This window comes from Octopus bimaculoides, chromosome 19 (assembly GCF_001194135.2).
Source record: "Octopus bimaculoides isolate UCB-OBI-ISO-001 chromosome 19, ASM119413v2, whole genome shotgun sequence".
NCBI lineage: Eukaryota > Metazoa > Mollusca > Cephalopoda > Octopoda > Octopodidae > Octopus > Octopus bimaculoides.
The window spans coordinates 54,864,819-54,871,185 of NC_068999.1; the positions used below are offsets into that span (position 1 = coordinate 54,864,819).

Sequence of the window (6,367 nt, forward strand, 5' to 3'; positions counted from 1 at the left end):
GCATAAATTGTCAAGTAAATGAGACTCATCTTTGCCTCCACTGATTCACTTGCAAAGTGTTGAGTCTTTTTATTATCACTGCGACACATATAGTCCCCAGTTGGTAACATTGATTTCAAGGCCTTCCCAGATGAGTGACTGGTTGTTGTTCTAAGACATTTATTGATTGTAAATATTTTCTGCCCAGTTACCTATCGGTAGAGTGGTCATTTGCAAACTCCAGAGGCGACACTTTCATTTCCCTTTACTCCAAACGTCACACATTGTTGTTTCAATTGGGTCATGCCCTTCCAATTGCTAGATCCATAATGCATCTTAAAGCTGTGCCTGTCACCTCTATGGTGAGGAATCCTACATTGGGGAGTACTAACGACTAGGCTACGGTAGCTGACTAATTATCGTGATCATTTGCTCTCTTTTACAAACCCAGTGAACATACATATATTTCCTAACATTATTTACATTTGACGGAGATTTGTCCTCATCTTGTTAACACAACGTTTCGGCTGATATACCCTCCAGCCTTCGTCAGGTGTCTTGGGGAAATTTCGAACCTGGGTTCTCATTCCTAACGATGTTACTATTATTATTATATTATTATTATTATTATTATTACTATTATTAATCAGGTCGCTGCCGTGAATCGAACTCGGAACCTTGGGGTTAGTAGCCTCTTAACCACTACGTCATATGCCCGTAGGCAATTATGGGGTGAATTTTAAGGCTTATAAATCTATTATTTTTCTATCCTTCCTCAATACCGGTTCCCATATGCTATTCATATCTGCACTCGGTCTGCTTAGGAGGTTGTTGTGTCCTAGCATATGAGCTGCTTCTTTTAGTTTTCGTATTTTCCAGTGTTGTTCCCTGTCTATTATTTTAACTTCATCCCACAGGGGGAGGTGGTTTCCATTTTTCCATACATGATCAGCTATACCCGATTTATCAATATCTCCTCGTATCACAGCTTTGCGATGTTCTTCTACCCTTATTTTGAGGTAGATGTCAAAGAAGCACATCTTAACTCGTCTAGAAATATTCATTCATTCACTGAAAGAGCTCAATTATATTCCTATTTTTTAATTTATAATCGTCTTCACATATAGCTAGCCACTCCAAGTTCGCTTTGTCGTTTTCACCAGTCTCACACAGCTTTCAATAATAATTGTTTCACTCGACCGAATCATAGAATAACACAACTAAACCTATTTTTAAGGTATAATGCTGTCTTTGGTGCCTACGTCTGCAACAATTTTAAGGAGGTATGGAACGATTCAGCTCGTTTATATATATATATATAATAAAAAAACCTACACACTTCCTACATCTAACTGCATTGAGCGCTTCGATCTTCTTGTACCACAGAATAAACAGGCATGGCTGTGTGGTAAGAAGTTTGCTTCCTACCCACATTGTTTCTGGCTCAGTCCTGTCTTCTACTATAGCCTCATATCGACCGAAGTCTTGTGAGTGGATTTGGTAGACAGAACTGAAAGAAACCTATCGTGTGTGTGTGTGTGCCCCATCACAGCTTGACAACCGGTGTTGGTGTGTTTACACCCCAGTAAACTAGCGGTTCGGCAAAACAGATCAATTGAATAAGTACCAGGCTTAAAACGTAAGCACTGGGTTGATTCGTTCAACTAAAATTCTTCAAAACCATGCTCCAGTGTGGACGCAGTCTAATGGCTGAAACAAGTAAAAGATTGTGTGTGTGAGAGAGAGAGAGAGAGAGAGAGAGAGAGAGAGAGAGAGAGAGAACGGGAGAAGTGCTTGCTGTCACAGTACAATGCAATAATTCATTTCGGTCGAACCAGTAACATGTTTCCCCAGACATGTATCTTAGACAGAAACTACCTATGAGGATCCGACTGGTTCGATTGTGGATAATGCCTGAGTCAACGAGAAGTACTCCTGCTTATTATTTGTGGCGTATTAACATTTGTGATTCCATTTATCTATATACATACAATTAATTTATTCTATGCCATATACTATATATGAATAAAGTATGACACAACAGTAATTGAACTGAGCCGGAGGATTACATCTACTTTTCTTCAGTTAATAGGTGTGTATGAATGCGAAATGCGGTTGAAGTTTTGAGAATCATGTGTCCACGGTAAGTTCAAATCAAAGAAAGTAAAGTATTGAAGTTAAAATACGAGGACAGAGAGAACACAAGACCAAAAGGACTAGTTGTGTGATGATTAACAGTAGTTTCTAGCAGTAACTGATGTTTATTTAGTAGAATGTCATTAGAGAGAGAGATACATACATACACACATATCATACACATCCATAGTGTATCCAAGATCACACACACACACACATATATATATATATACATACACATATATATATTTAAAAAGATTTAGATAACTATCGAGCGATTCCATAGTGGATCTATTAAACGTTTATATAAATATCCATCACCTCATTAGCAATTGAAATCTAAATTTAAGTTTAAAATGAATGAATATATATTCGAAATTGAACTTTCCATTCATCACAAGTTTGTGTTCATACTTCCACGCCTAAAATTAACAATTATACGTAAATATATATATATACAGAGAATTTCCCCTATTCCCACCATTTTACACGCAGATACACCGATAAAGAGAGAAGTGGGACCCTATTTTCCTGTTTAGTATATCCCTCGAAAGGCTTATCTCCATTATAAAAAATTAATATAAGATGACAATAACGATGTTATGTTTTTCATTCTTGAAGACTATAGTTGTGTGTAAACATACACGTGTGCGTGTACTAAATTTACTAAGTCAAACGGTGCCAAGGAGACAAGTGTCTCTTTCAATAGTTTCCGTTATGTCAGAAAACACTGACAAACACACGTGTGTGTGTGTGTGTGTGAAAAACGGCGCACAAAATTATAAAACTCATGATCATGAATATTAAGCGAATTGCCTAATGCACAGACATGTGTCTGTATATCCCAGTGTGTTTGGAGCAAAAGACATCTAGATGCTGGTTAAATAGAAGTTAGAGTTAAGCTCGACCAGCATGAAGAAAACAGCCATAGCAAGAGTAGAGGTAATATGTGTGCAATAGTTTTAAAGCCAGTCTGTTATGAAAACAATGAAGAGAATGTTTCGTTGGATAGCTATCAAATGTAAAGGAGACACTACATTAATGACACTTTGCAAACGTGGAGTTGTTGATTACGGACAGGGATTGCTTTAGTAATGGAGGGGAAACCCCCCATCAGTTAGTGATGGTAATTAATTAGCAGTCGGTCGAGTTGCTTAGCTCTGATCGAAAAGACAGATCTATATTCAAAGATATTGTAGCCGAGATCATCCTGTTTTTAATTATTACCATTATTCAAATTCCGCCGAGGTCGACTTTGCCTTTCATCCTTTCGGGTTGATGTAATCGACTCATCCCCTCCCCCAAAATTGCTGCCCTTGTGACAAAATTTGAAACCATTATTATTATTATTATTATTATCTCGAACTACATCAATATCTAATGTGCCCTTTAAAAAAGAGAGATCGTAGGATACTGTTTATAGGAAACTTAGCAATCATTTCAAGCAGGTGAGTGATCAGGTACAGCTCGAGATTCCCTAGTTGGCTCCATAGTCTGGCAACTGGTGAATATCGAGAAACAAACACAAAGAAAACCCTTACTGATTTGATTTACACAAACAGTTGAAAGCACTTTCAGTTACTCTCGGCTTGTTTAATGTCTTAACAGAGATGTATGAATGTTACAACTTCCAGTTTTTACATACGATCCCCTCAGAACCCTCGTAAGTGTTCTCCTTGGTAAGAGATTCCTGAACGTGTCCATGGCTTTGCGAGGGACACGAATGGTGTTAAGTGACAAAGCTACAAAAGAAATTCGATTTGAAACTGGTCAAGAGAAGCAGAAAGAATTGTAGTAGTAGTAGTACCAAACCGATAAAGAGAAGCAGTCACTGTACTATGTTAAAAGAGAGAAGAAGAAAAAAACCAACTGGAGGATGTGGTCTATTTAAAAAAATAAATTAAAAAAAGACAAGATGTTGACGGCTAGAAACATGTCTGGCCACAGAATCTACTCAATCAAAGCCAATCTGGGGCTAAATAGCAACAACAATCTTAACTTTAAAAAAAATTATAATTCGAATGCCGCATAAGCAAGAAAAAAAATCTAGTGAGTCGAAACCGCGACCCAGTTTTCATTTCACACATACACACTGCTAAAGCTCTGCAGGGGGGAAAGCTTGACCGTCACAACATCCCACTTCCCCTTCCGTGTTGTAAGAAATCAATTATCATAAATAGAGGGTATGATATAATGTATAGCAAATTACCACCAAGCAGACTCGTGACAAGGTTTCAATCCCTACTTAAAGCTTTTTATTTCATTTCACAAATATTTTGAGCCGAATGAAAACTCCTTTATCTGTGTTACATGAGTTTAATTAAAGCATCATCTATACAGTCGCTCGACCAGCTTTTGATACCATATTATCTTCAGATCATACTCTATCGTTTTAGAAATAAGAACATATCCCTAGATACAGTTTATCTGCATGAAAAACGTAATGGTCACGATTTGACTGTTTTTGATCATATGCCTGATCGAGCAGGACTGACCTGGTGCCAAATAACCACACCAACTATATCAACCACCACCCAACAAGGGGAAGCAAAACCTTTGAATCACACCCAACCGTCTTAGGAGAGACAGAGCAATGTAGACTAAGTAGCCCCAAAAAGACAGGATGGTCACGGCTGAAATACTTTTGATCAAATGTTTCAACCAGAGCTGACTGGAGACTAAATAACAACTATCACCCATAGCAAAGCTTTAAGAATGGTGGTAGAGCTTCTATTTCGAAGATAAGAACGGGACAAGACAGTTGAGGAAGGAAGAAGTGAAGAAAGAATCAGAAGTTTCAAGAAACAAACAATAATCTGTTGATAATAATAATAATCGTCATAATAAAAAAATAATAAATCTACTGATAGGAAAGCAACGATATATAACAAAACAATGAATCTATCAAAATATTTAAACTTTGTTTTATAATTGCTTTGTGTGCATTGTATGTATGTTTGTGTTTATGTGTATATGTGCATGCTTTAGAGTATGTGGGACTGTGTATGGTCTCATATATACATATATATATATATATATATATATATGCACATGCACACATGCTTCATTGTGTGTGCATTCGTAAATTTATGATGGATGTATGTGTTCATATAGTTTTTTGTTTTTTTTTTCGTGGGCACACACGTACGATGTGAGTTCATATGTATGAATGCGTGTATTTATATATAAGTTTGGAAGTGAATTTGGTATATATATGTGAGCGTATATTCGTTTCCCATAGAAAGATGTTAATATTTAATTTCGCACGAGTTTGAGCAAATATAGGTGCGTATATGTATTTATATATAATGAGTGCGATTGGGTATATGTAATTAATGAAATTAACAACAAAAAAAAAGAAGGAAAAGAGCAAGCAAATAAAAGAATCTTTAAAATAATTTCCTCGTTGGTTTATATATTATTTTACTTTGCTTTTAAAATTTTCATTCCGTAGTTTCCTTTTCATTATTTTAAGTTGTGTATGTAAAAAAAAAAAGTAAACAAAATTTATGCAGTTCAATAAGTTAATTGAGCAAACAAATCAAGTTAAGCAATCACAAACAAACAATAAAGGAAGGGGTTTATTATTATTCCGACCCCTTGATTTTGCTTTACAATATCTAAATCAACTGAAGAATTGTACTTACACTGCGATGTGTCTGAGATAAAGGGACTGATATATATGAATTATATATATATATATAATATATCCAAGGCTTGCTAACTAGGGTCTGTATGAATATAAGTGTGGGAATATATATATATATATATATATATATAAAGTTTCTCAGTATATATATGTATATAAAGTTACTAAATATATATATATGTATATATATGTATCACTTTCGCGCTCCCACACTACACTCTATCCTCTCCTTTATGTCCGTCTCTGGCGATTTATTCCTGTCTACCTCAGGTGAGACATGACAACTGCAGGCTGGCAAAGGTGCACCGCCAACTCGAGCTCTGTTCCACACACTCTCTGTGTCTTCGGCTAGTTCACTCTCCCTCTTTCACTCACTCTCTATATGTGTATTCCTTTCACTCACTCCCTATATGTGTATTCCTTTCACCCACTCTCTTTGAGGGTATTCCTCTCTCTCTCTCACTCACTCACTCCCTCAGTGGGTATTCTTCCCTTTCTGTCTCTCGCTCTCTGCGTCTTTCTTTCGCTTTCTCTATCTCTTTCTCACTCACTCATTTTGTGTATTTCAATGTGTGTATGTGTATATATATATATATATATATA

At 36.2% G+C, this 6,367-nt stretch overlaps 1 protein-coding gene across 1 annotated transcript in view; it reads right to left on the reverse strand.

Annotated features, from left to right (window-relative positions):
• LOC106875408 (serine/threonine-protein kinase PAK 1) overlaps nt 1–6,269 on the reverse strand; it is a 189,948-nt gene extending 183,679 nt beyond the window's left edge. Inside the window, exon 1 of the mRNA XM_014923521.2 lies at nt 5,763–6,269. The gene's annotated coding sequence lies outside the window, so the exon portion shown is untranslated. The remainder of the gene's footprint in view (nt 1–5,762) is intronic.
• Nucleotides 6,270–6,367: the final 98 nt, after the last annotated feature.